The 12,653-nt window shown below is 41.6% G+C and overlaps 1 non-coding gene across 1 annotated transcript; it reads right to left on the bottom strand.

Annotated features, from left to right (window-relative positions):
- Positions 1–3,086: 3,086 nt before the first annotated feature.
- Positions 3,087–3,193, bottom strand: LOC112581902. Its single transcript, XR_003106577.1, has one exon. It is a non-coding gene; the product is annotated as a U6 spliceosomal RNA (small nuclear RNA).
- Positions 3,194–12,653: the final 9,460 nt, after the last annotated feature.

Below are 12,653 nucleotides of genomic sequence, written 5' to 3'. Positions count from 1 at the left end.
GCTTATTCTGCTCACCACATGACAGGCCAATTAACTGAGAGACAAGGTGTTGAAGCAAGGAATATGACTTTATTAGGAAAGCTGGCTGACCAAGAAGACAGCAGACTACCATCTCAAAATAACCATCTTATCGAGGTCTGGATGCCAGGTTCTTTTATAGAACAGAGAGCAGGGAGGTTAGGAGGTAAAGTAAAAAAGGCCATTAATTTTACAAATATGTCCTGGAACAACTAGCCTCGGGAAGGGGATGTGTTGATTTCTTCCTTCCTGTAGCCATCCACAGGTGGACAGGCAAGCAGGGCGAGCTTGGACTCTGTAACACTTTTAGTGAACAGAAGCAATGGAAAGCAAAGGTTAAGGTAAAAGAAACAGATCCAACATGGAGTCAGTTCTTCCCTGTAACAATTGGTAGGAGTGGCTGGATCTGAAGGGCCCTGTAATTAATACTAAGCAATTGGTACTGTTGCTGCTACTGCTGCTGCTAAGTCGCTTTAGTCGTGTCCAACTCTGTGCAACCCCATAGACGGCAGCCCACCAGGCTCCCCCGTCCCTGGGATTCTCCAGGCAAGAACACTGGAGTGGGTTGCCATTTCCTTCTCCAATGCATGAAAGGGAAAAGTGAAAGTCAAGTCACTCAGTCGTGTCCAACTCTTAGCGACCCCATGGACTTCAGCCTACCAGGCTCCTCCATCCATGGGATTTTCCAGGCAAGAGTAGTGGAGTGGGGTGCCATCGCCTTCTCCGAATTGGTACTATAAAATGTAAATAAAACAGCCCACATTGGCTGCTGGTGATTGGAGTGGGCTTCCTGCTCATATGTCTGGTTTGACTAGCAGTTTTAAGAACCTTTGAACGTGAATGACATTCAGTTTGTCACAGTTCCCACTGGTCCCCACGTTAGGGCCTCCTTTCATCGTTGAAGCTGGCTGCCAGCCCCACTGAGATCTGGGTCTGCTATCCCTGCAGGTGGGTGAGAAGTAATTTAAGGAGGGAAAGAATATAAGAAGAGGATTTAAGATAGGACTTCTAGAAAGATAGATCTGAAATAGAAGGGAAGGGTGCAGGGCACAAACTTTAAAGAATGACATAACCCTAGAATACAACATAAACTGATTAGAACCAAATAAGTCCAAGATGGTGGATCAGTCAACTTCTACTAGACCTCAAACCTCATCATACTCATTGTAGCACAGCACCTAGCTAAGTGACACACCCACAGCACAGTTCAGAGAGCCATCAAAGATGACAAGTGGGCGTGGCCCTGGCCCAATTCCTGGAGAGCCCCACCCCATTCCCTGAGATTAGCCTATGAAATCCTCTCATTAGCCTATGAAGTTACCCACCTGGTAAAAACTAACCTTGCTGTATTTTGAGGCTGCTCTGTCCTTCTGAGACTACCCACACTCTGCAGAGTGTGTTTCTCTCTGTGTAAATCCACTTCTTAGCTATCACTTGTCTCTCACTGAATTCTTTCTGTGATGAGACATCAAGAACCTGAGATTCATTAGGTGCTGAAACCAGGTGTGTGATCTCGGTTGGAAAACCATGAATTTTGGCTGGGTTTGAGTCCTGACCAGTAGGTTCAAGTCCCAGTCTGAGGTACACAGTTTCAGCTTCACCATTGGTGGGGCTGTACTTTGAGAATTCCTTGGGAGAAGTGAATTTGTTTTATTCAAAGAGCCCTGGGAGCAAAGGCAGACTCACAGCTAGTGTCTTCAACCTGCTAAGTTGGCCAGTGATGGGCTGGGTCTACCTTCTCCTGTTTGCTTTCTGAAACACAAACTGCCTTGATGAATTCTGAAGTCATAGCTGCAGTAGATCAACACTGACTCAGCAGCTTGCCATATTGCAAGACCAGAGTGGTGGGGGATATAAAATGTAAGAAGAAGCTGGACCATACAGCATCTCCTGGGGGAGAAATGACAGCCATAGACACAGTGCCCCATAGAGACAGTGGGCTGCTGCTGTTACCTGAAAAATGGATTTGCTTCTTGGTAGGTATCAAGCCAAGGGAGAAGGCAATGGCACCCCACTCCAGTACTCTTGCCTGGAAAATCCCATGGACGGAGGAGCCTGGTAGGCTGCAGTCCATGGGGTCGCTAAGAGTCAGACATGACTGAGCGCCTTCACTTTCACTTTTCACTTTCATGCATTGGAGGAGGAAATGGCAACCCACTCCAGTGTTCTTGCCTGGAGAATCCCAGGGACAGCGGGGCCTGGTGGGCTGCCGTCTATGGGGTTGCACAGAGTCGGACACAACTGAAGCAACTTAGCAGCAGCAGCAGGTATCGAGCCAAAAGTCATAATCAAGCCAAAGAATGGAAGAAGCTTCCTTCCTTTATTACTTGCAGCAAGTAAAGAGAACACAGAAGATCTTTCCCAAAGTATTCTATCTCCCTAAACAGCAAAATTGGGGAATTTTTAAGCTAAGAGTACATGCATATTCATGAAAGGGCCTGGGCTGTCCAGAGTCCAAGCTTTAGTTGATTGAAGTTTCAAGGATCATAAAATGTCATCATCATCATCCCTTAGGTTTTGTTTTTTTTTTAATTTTATTTTATTTTTAAACTTTACATAATTGTATTAGTTTTGCCAAATATCAAAATGAATCCGCCACAGGTATACATGTGTTCCCCATCCTGAACCCTCCTCCCTCCTCCCTCCCCATACCATCCCTCTGGGTCGTCCCAGTGCACCAGCCCCAAGCATCCAGTATCGTGCATCGAACCTGGACTGGAAACTTGTTTCATACATGATATTTTACATGTTTCAATGCCATTCTCCCAAATCTTCCCACCCTCTCCCTCTACCATAGAGTCCATAAGACTGTTCTATACATCAGTGTCTCTTTTGCTGTCTTGTACACAGGGTTATTGTTACCATCTTTCTAAATTCCATATATATGCGTTAGTATACTGTATTGGTGTTTTTCTTTCTGGCTTACTTCACTCTGTATAATAGGCTCCAGTTTCATCCACCTCTTTAGAACTGATTCAAATGTATTCTTTTTAATGGCTGAGTAATACTCCATTGTGTATATGTACCACAGCTTTCTTATCCATTCATCTGCTGATGGACATCTAGGTAAAAATATGGAACGCTTCACGAATTTGCGTGTCATCCTTGCACAGGGGCCATGCTAATCTTCTCTGTATCGTTCCAATTTTAGTATATGTGCTGCCGAAGTGAGCACCATCCCTTAGGTTTCAATTGATCTGGTAGTTGAGTGCCTGGGGAGTTTAAATTCTGCAAAACATCTCAAGAAAGCTTCAGGCTAGTCTTTACCATTGAAGCAGAATTGGGAATTGTTGTTTTTGCTGGGGCTTCCCTGGTAGCTCAGATGGTAAAGAAAGTGAAAACGAAAGTCGCTCAGTCATGTCAGAATCTTTGCAACCCCATGGACTATACAGTCTATGGGATTCTCCAGGCCAGAATACTAAAGTGGGTAGCCATTCCCTTCTCCAGGAGATCTTCCCAACCCAGGGATCGAACCCAGGTTTCCCACATTGCAGGCAGATTCTTTACCAGCTGAGCCACAAGGGAAGCCCAGGAATACTGGAAAGAAAGAAGAAAAGTGAGGTCGCACAGTCGTGTTCAACTCTTTGGGACCCCATGGACTGTAGCCTGTCAGGCTCCTCTGTCCGTGGAATTTTCCAGGCAAGAGTACTGGAGTCAGTTGCCATTTCCTTCTTCAGGGGATCTTCCTGACCCAAGAATGAAAGCCTAGTCTCCCGCATTGCAGGCAGATGCTTTACCCTCTAAGCCACCAGGGAAGCCCTAAGAGTATTGGAGTGGGTAGCCTATCCTTTCTCCAGTGGATCTTCCCAATCCAGGGATTGAACCCAGGTCTCCTGCATTGCAAGCAGATTCTGGGTTCAATCCCTGGATTAGGAATATCCACTGGAGAAGGAAATGGCAACCCACTCCAGTATTCTTGCCTGGAGAATTCCATGGACAGAGGAGTCTGGTGGGCCACAGTGCATGGGGTCACAAGGAGTCAGATACGACTGAGTGACTTTCACTATCTTTGCTATCGTTACTTCTCTTGCTCGGTAACTGTTTATTCTTATTTATTTATTCCAGAGAATACATGAAGTGTCATACCACAACAGATTGAATATTGATATGAGAACCCAGCTGTCTTTTATTAATCCAGACATTAAAAAGATATGAAAAAATATAAAATGTGTCCACTTCTCTCAATAATTTTTTTTGGTTTGGGAAAATATAATTATTTTTGAAATATTTATGTCAATATGCAATGGTTTTTATTTCATAATGAACAAGTAAATATTTAAAAATTCTTTTTTCATTTCTAATATGGAAACTTTAATCTTTTTTATTTTTCATTTTACTTTATTTTTTGCTATACCACGTGGCACATGGGATCTTAGTTCCCTGACAAGGGATCAAACCCACATGCCTTGCATTGGGAGCTCGGAGTCTTAACCACAGGACCACCAAGGACATCTGCAAGCTTTTAATATATATAATTCCTAAATAAAAAATCTTAGATATTTTCAATAAAATTTTAAAATGTTAAGGGATACTGAGCTCCCAAAATTTGAGAGCCAGTAATTTAGTAAGCCATGTGCGCTTGCTACTTGATGCACTTTGAAAAATGAGGTACAGGACAGTGATAGTGAGATAAGGGAGAAAAAGAGGAGTAAGCCCTAATCACTAATCATGCATATTCTTTTGATAGCAAAAGGAAAAAAAAAAAGGCAAATTAATTTTGTACAGGAATTTTAACATATTCTGTACAATGGTCTGGCTTTGCCGACATCATTTATACAAATTTGCAGAGTTTACTTGACTATTATGATCAATATTTGCTTCCCTGACTATTTTATCAAACCCCGCATGTGTTAATTTTCCTCGAAGGTGTTTTATCATGTGATGTACTTATGTTGCACCAACATAGACAGTGTCATCCTTATTAAACATGAGGACTGTTTCCTCTGGTTCCTTCTTTACTCTATGTTTTTCATTTTTCTTGCCATCATGATCAAAAAAATCCAGAAAGTTAGTTGTACTATTTTCATCACCATTTGTTTCATTAATTTTTTCTGAAACTTTGCTTCTAGGGAATTTTGCCCAAGAGACCTCATTACAGTCTTCAGTTTGGGGATGTTCATCACCATCCTTGTCAACTAGTGGAGCGCTTCTTTCAATTCTGTGATCTCTTTTCCCTTCAGCTGGTCAACCATTATGTCAGTGTCACTTGTCTTCAGGTGACAGTCACACAGACATTCAGCTCATTAGTCCTACTCAGCTCCTCTGAAATATTATTTCTTCTTAAGGTTTATATGTTGATACATATTTTAGGTAAAATTTACATGCAATAACACACAAAAAGCTTATGTGTGCACTTTTAAAAATTGTTTTAAATTGAAGTATAGTTGATTTACAATGTCGCGTTACTTTCTGGTATACAGCGAGGCGATTCCCTCCTCTTCTCCCTCTCCCTCGACAATCACAAGTCTATTCTCTGTCTGTGACTCTGTTTCATAAATAAGTTTATTTGTATCATTTTTTGGATTCCACATATAAATAATATAATATGGTATTTGTTTTTCTCTTTTTGACTTACTTCAGTTCAGTTCAGTGCAGTCGCTCAGTCGTGTCCGACTCTTTGCGACCCCATGAATCGCAGCACGCCAGGCCTCCCTGTAGTATGAAAATCTCTAGATCTATTCATGTTGCTACAAATGGTATTATTTTGTTCTTTTTTCATGGCTTCATAGTATTCCTGTGTGTGTGTGTGTGTGTGTGTGTTTATATATCACATCTTTATCCATTCATCTGTCAATGAACATGAGTTGGCTATTGTAAGTAGTGCTGCTATGAAGATAGTGGAATATGTATCTTTCTGAATTATAGTTTTATCAGGATATATGCCCCAGAGTGGGCTTGTTGGGTCATATGATAACTCTATTTTTAGTTTTTTGAGGAACCTCCATACTGTTTTTCTGCACCAATTGACTGCACCAATTTATAGTCCCACCAACTATGTAAGGTGGTTGTCATGCACTGGGTTTTGCAGTTTCATTGATTTATTGGACAAATGCGTGGGCGCATTGGTAACTACCCAATGAGAAAGAAAAAGTCATTTGTGACATTCAGGAACTGGCTTTGCACTATCAGGCTTTGGTATTCTTTTGTATTTTGTTGCTGAGTACAAGTCTGCTGTATGAATATACCATACTTGGCTTATCCATTCACCTGTTGGTGGACATTGGGTTGTTTCCAATTTCTAGCTGTTCAGAATAAAGATGGTATGAATAAAAAGTTTGTACATATGTATTTTGTGGACATAGATATTTTGTGAACATATATTTTCATTACTCTTCTGGAAACTAGGCGTGAAATTGCTGGGTCATATGGTAGGTGACATTTAGCTGTATGAGTAGCTGCCAAATTTTCCAAAGTGTTTTACCATCCTACATTTTCCAACAATGTGTGAATGTTTCAGCTGCTCCACTTCCTTGCCAACCGGGTAGGCATTTCATTGTTTTAAATGTTAGCCATTCTAGTGGGTAGGAAATGATACCTTGTGGGTTTAATTTGAATTTCCTTTTCAGAAAACATCATACATTATATTAAATGAATGCTGTTCATTTGAATTTTACCATTTTTAATATATTTGTATTACTGGTACAATTATATTTAATTTTCAAACTTGCTTTGGTTTTATCCTTGTGGTTTTTGTGGTGGTTTTAGTCACTAAGTCATGTCCAACTCTTTGTGACCCCATGGACTGTAGCCTGCCAGACTCCTCAGTCCATGGGATTTCCCAGGCAGGAATACTGGAGTGGGTTGCCATTTCCTTCTCCAGTGGATCTTCCTGACCCACGGATCAAACCCAAGTCTTCTGCTTGACAGGAGGATTCTTTACTACTGAACCATCAGGGAAGCCCTTTATCCTTATAGAAGGAGCTATAACATCAAGCCATTTAATTATTTTATTTCTTTAGGTTAGGTTAAGTAACTTCAGTCGTGTCTGACTCTGTGCGACCCCATAGACGGCAGCCCATCAGGCTCCCCTGTCCCTGGGATTCTCCAGGCAAGAACACTGGAGTGGGTTGCCATTTCCTTCTCCATTATTTTTTTTAGAATAAGCCATTTATATCTACTTTTTTGTTTTTATGTGTTCAAGTAACATCATAATAAAAATAATATGTCAACTTTTTTTTTTTTGGCTGAGCCATGTGACATGTGGGATCTTAGTTTCCTGATCAGGGGTGAAACTCAGGTCCACTGCATTGGAAGTGAGGAGTCTTAACCACAGGAATGCCAGGGAAGCCCCTTAACATTTGAAGCTCATAATTTTTACTTTATAAGATGTAAGTGCATTGCTCAAGTTTGAACCACTAACCAATGCACACATTTCTGCCATTCAGGTCTTTGTCCAATTTTCAGGAAGTTAATTCAGTTATAACATTTTTAATCTACACATGCAACTTGTTTCTAGTCACCTTATTTAGATTCAGGTGTTTCTCAAGATTCCATTACAATTTCAAAAAAATCTCCTAGGCTAAGGCAACATATTTTTCATAAGTAGCTTTCATTGTGTTAGTATTTACTGGAGTAATTCTTAGAAAGTAACTTTATTCTTCAGTTGAGCAGGTGATAAACTCACTAAAGCTCTAAACATCCCTTTACTAGGTTCTGAACTTTTTTTAAACATAATTCTCTCATTTTGATAATATAATTTGGGGAGATATATGTGACTTTTCAAATTTGGGCTGGAAGCTAGGTGAATAATGGGCTGAAATATTTTTAAATTTTATTTTAAAATTATAGATGTATATGACAGTATATGACATCAAGAGTTTGGAAAACACAAGAAAATTAAACGAATTGCCCTTATCTGGTATCCTAACACATCTATGATCATTTTATTTATTTGATGTCATTGGGTCTTAGTTGTGTCATGCGAGATCTTCCTTGAATAGTGCAGTATCTTTCATTGTGGGGCACAGACTCTCTGGTTGTGGCCTGAGATCTCAGTAGCTGCTCCAAGCGGGATCTTAGTTTCCTGACCAGGGATGGAACCCACATCCCGTGAATTTGCAAATGTGTGAAAGTGTTAGACACTGAGTCATGTCCGACTCTTTCCCACCCCATGAACTGTATCCCTCCAGGCTCCTCTGTCCATGGAATTTCCCAGGCAAGAATACTGAGTGGGTTGCCATTCCCTTCTCCAGGGATCTTCCCAACCGCAAGATTGAATCCAAGTCTCTTGCACAGCAGGCAAATTCTTTACACTCTGAGCCACTAGGGAAGCCCAAGGCCTATTCTTAATCACCAACCACTAGGGAAGTCCCATGTGTATCAATATTTTAGATTTCACATCTTTATCATTCTTGATAGTCTTGTATACATGCAGTCTTGAGAATCCTCTGAACAGTTTGTAACATCTTATTGGTTCCCTCATTAATTTTTTCCATAGTCCATTTTGATAAATGAGGAAATAAAAACTATGTTGTTTGCACACCGTTATTCAAGACTGGAGTCATATTGACTACATCAAATCAATGCTTGAGCAAATGTGAAATTAGAGCTTCTTTAGCATGGAACATCCTGGGTGTCATTTTAAAGAACATGCTGTTTTAAAAAATAGTCTTTAATAAATAGCTGATGTCATTCAGACCACTTGCTATTTAGGCCCTTTGACTTTTTTTTTTTTTTTTTGTCATTAGAAGGCACATAAATTAGGTTACTGTCATTCGCAATGGATTTCAGATTGAATCTGCATGACTCCCCTCCAGAGTTGTTACAAGTTTCAGAAGCCACCTAGCTCGTGATTGAACCCAACCAGTACCCTCCAAAATCACATCTCAGTGCTCTTTTGTTCTTCTATACTCCTCTTGGTCACTCTCATGAAGTGATAAGAACTTGCTTTGCCTTTTTAAAAAATATTTATTTATTTATTTGGTTGCACTGGATCTTAGTTGAGGCATCTAATTGTTTTTAACCAGAAGGCTATTTAATTTGAAGGCTATTTGAAGGCTATTTCAAATCCTGTAGGTATGGAAATCATTAAGAGTCTGAAGGGTAATTTAAAATTTTCAGCTGCACTTTACATTAAAGTAGTATTTGGGGATTTGGGAAGGTCTCAGGACTAGACCTGTGGATACCTAGGTTAGGATAACAAATTTGCCTTGTCACAGAGGCAGTATTCTAAAAACCTTACCATCAACTATCACCTTGCTTCAGTGGCAGAGTCAGCACTGAGCTGGCTGTTCATTTGTGCGTCAGTCTCCCTGCAGAGAAGAGTCAAACGAAGGTGAGATATTTTTATACTCTTTGCTTCCCCATCCAAGAAGCCTCTGTGTTCTGTGTATGGGTCTCCCCATCCTAAGAGGGTTCCTGATGGCTTTTATGTTGTGAAGCTGGGAAAAGGTGGAGTGCAAATAGGGCTGCCAGGTAAAATACAGAGTTTATATTTCAGATACATGACCAATGATTGTTTTAGTATATGTACATCCCGCTTCTGCCTCTGAAATTGTTTGTTGTTTATCTGACACACAAGTTTAGCTGAGCACCCTGTTACCCTCTCACCTGGGTAAGGCTTCTTTTTAGCATCCTGTATTTGTGTTTTCTCAATTGGACAATCCTAAGTGGAGGGAACCATGCTCCTCTCCCACCCATAAGGTTTTTTTTTTTTTTTTTAATCTTGTTTTGCTTTGTTGTGCAACACGTGGGATCTTAGTTCCCCAACCAGGGGTCAAACCCACACCCCTTGCATCCAAAACTTGGAATCTTAACCACTGGACCGTAAGGCTTTTGTTTGGGGGAGTACGGATCACTTCATCAGTGCTGTACTGAGGATGGAGGAAGTGAACCTGGGAAAACTGAGAGCTGGATTATTGGAGACGGCCTCTGGGGCTGGGTTCAGGGGGGTCTGGGACCTGTGTTTCACTGCCTCATGGCTCCTGAGGAAGTCTAGCCCCATCATGGAGCTGGCAGTGGGAGTGGGTGCAGTGGAAACTGAACATAGAGTACGGCAACCCCCTGCCCAAACCCCCACCAAATAATCCTAAGTTGCTCTGTCATGCGAGAGAGGGTGCAACATGGGGCAAATAGGATTTATCTGATGCATTTAAAGTGCATCGGTTGGGACTTCCTTGGTGGTCCAGCCGATAAGAATCCGCCTGCCAATGCAGGGGACACAGGTTCAATCCTGGCCCGGGAAGATCCCATGTGCTGCAGGGCAGCTAAGGTCATATGCCACAACTACTAAGCCCAGCTCTAGCCTGGGCTCTACCATGCTTCATAACAAGAGAAGCCACCATAATTAGAAGCCCTCGCACTGCAGCTAAGATCCAGCACAGCCAGAAATAAAAAACCATTGTTTTAAAAAGAACATTAAAAAAAAATTAAGTGCGTAGGTCAGTGACAGGCACGAAGTGAGTGCTCTTTAAGTGCTAGCTGCCGTTTAGAATGAATGGAGAAAGGTGGTGTTTCTTGAATTTCCATAGCATTCATCAGAATTATACTCACTGTACTTTATTTTTTTTTCACTGTACTGCTATCAGAAAAGTAATTAGACCTAATGGTCTCTCCTTTTCTGAACGTCCTTAGATTTTGCTCTCGTGGACCATATCTACTGTGGCAGCAGGCATAGCGGTCACACAATCTCTAGAGTATAAATTTCACTGTACAAAATCCAGAAAAATATACACTACTTGATCATCAGAGGAATATCTGAGTACCGTCCAAAGATGATTTCAGCCCACTTTTTTTTTTTCCTATTTTTGTCTGCACAGTGCAACATGTGCCCCCCTGTACCACTGGACTGCCAGGGAAGTCCTAGTTCACTTTTAAAAATTATTTATTTATCTTTGACTGCTCTGGATCTTTGTTGCTGTGTGAAGTCTTTCTCTAGTTGCGATGCGTGGGGCTTCTCATTGTGGTGGCTTCTCTTATTGTGGACCACGGGCTCTAGGGTGTCTGGACGTCAGGATCTGTGGTGCATGGGCTTGGTTGCCCTGCAGCACGTGGAATCTACCCAGACCAGAGATCAAACTTGTGTCCCCTACGTTGGGAGGTAGATTCTCAACCACTGGACCACCAGGGAAGTCCCCACATTTTTAAAGCATTGCCTGTTGTTGTTAAGTTGCTAAGTTGTGTCCGACTCTTTGGGACCCCATGAACTGTAGCCTGCCAGGCTCCTCTGTCCATAGGATTTCCCAGGTAAGAATACTGAAGTGAGTTGCCATTTCCTTCTCCAGGGAATCTTCTCAACCCATGGATCAAACCTGCGTCTCCTGCTTGGCAGGCAGATTATTTTACCAATGAGCCACGGGGGAAGCCCAAAGTATTGTTTAGTACAATATTTAAGTAGAACTGAGCTATTTGGAGAGTCCGTTGGAGGTTTCTGATAAAAGAATATGACCCATGTCTCTCAGATTATTCAACCTAATGACTAGATGATTACTAATTTAAGTCCTTTCTATACCTCTTGGTATATGAGTGATTTTGAACATGGCAGACTCTTAGGGTAGCGGGTGAAGAATGGAGACTGAAAGCTTGTTCTTTGCCATAAATGAGCCTGCCGGACAGTGTCCTGAGGAAGGTCACTTGGCCTCGTTGAGCTATAGCTTCTCATCTGGGCTTAGAGTTAAGTGTCACTAAGGTTCTTTCCAGCATAGACAGAATGGTATCCAGTGACTTGGATTTTAGTCTTGGTTTTGCCATTTATTAGCTGTGTGACCTTGGGCAAATTACAAAACTTCTGACTTCTCACCTGTAAAACAGGGATAATCATACGTTGCAAGTTGTTCCGAGGACCAAATAAAATTATATGTGGGATAATACTTTCTAATAAACCATAATATAATTCACTAGTGCAGAAGTATCAATTTATTTTTTATTAAAAATTAAAAAAAAAATTTTGGCAGTGCTTAGTTCCCCAACCAGGGTCAACCCCATGCTCTTCACAATGAAAGCAGAGTCCTAGACACTAGACCAGCAGGGAATCCCCTCAATATTTATTTTTAAGAGTATCTGGTAACAAAGGAAAACAAAACAAAGCACAATTTTGTGTTCTTGGCTTCTCGAAAATTTGCAAAAACAAGACAGTTGCACGCGTGCTTGCTGTGCTGTGTTCAGTCATATCCAGCTCTTTGTGACCTCATAGACTGTTGCCCACCAGACTCCTCTGTCCGTGGAATTTTCCTGGCAAGAATACTGGAGAGGGTTGCCATTTCCTTCTCCAGGGGATCTTCCCTACCTAGGGATTGAACCCATGTCTCTTGCATCATCTGCATTGGCAGCAGTTTCTTTGCCACTGCGCCATCTGGGAAGCCCATAAATGTGCTTGCTGGGCCTTTATAGAAACAAGCACTTAGTTTGAAATACAGCATTAATGGTTTGTTATATGTAGACCAGTGCATGCTGGGAATGGTTGGCCATGGTGAAGAGCGCCCATCAGCTCTGACACGGAGGAGCATGAAGCCAGCCCCAGGGAGCAGCTGGCTCATAGGTTACCAGCAAGACACAGAACACAGGACATCCAGTGGCCATGAAACACGTTGATTCTTGGGACTCAAAAAAGTCCTGCTTCTCACTGGGGACAATCCCTAAAGACTCTAATCATATGCATCCATAGTGTGTGGGGAAGAAAGGGATAATTCTAGGTAAAA

The sequence above is a fragment of the Bubalus bubalis genome, chromosome 24 (assembly GCF_019923935.1).
Source record: "Bubalus bubalis isolate 160015118507 breed Murrah chromosome 24, NDDB_SH_1, whole genome shotgun sequence".
Classification (NCBI taxonomy): domain Eukaryota; kingdom Metazoa; phylum Chordata; class Mammalia; order Artiodactyla; family Bovidae; genus Bubalus; species Bubalus bubalis.
This window is presented reverse-complemented; position numbering and strand designations above follow the sequence as displayed.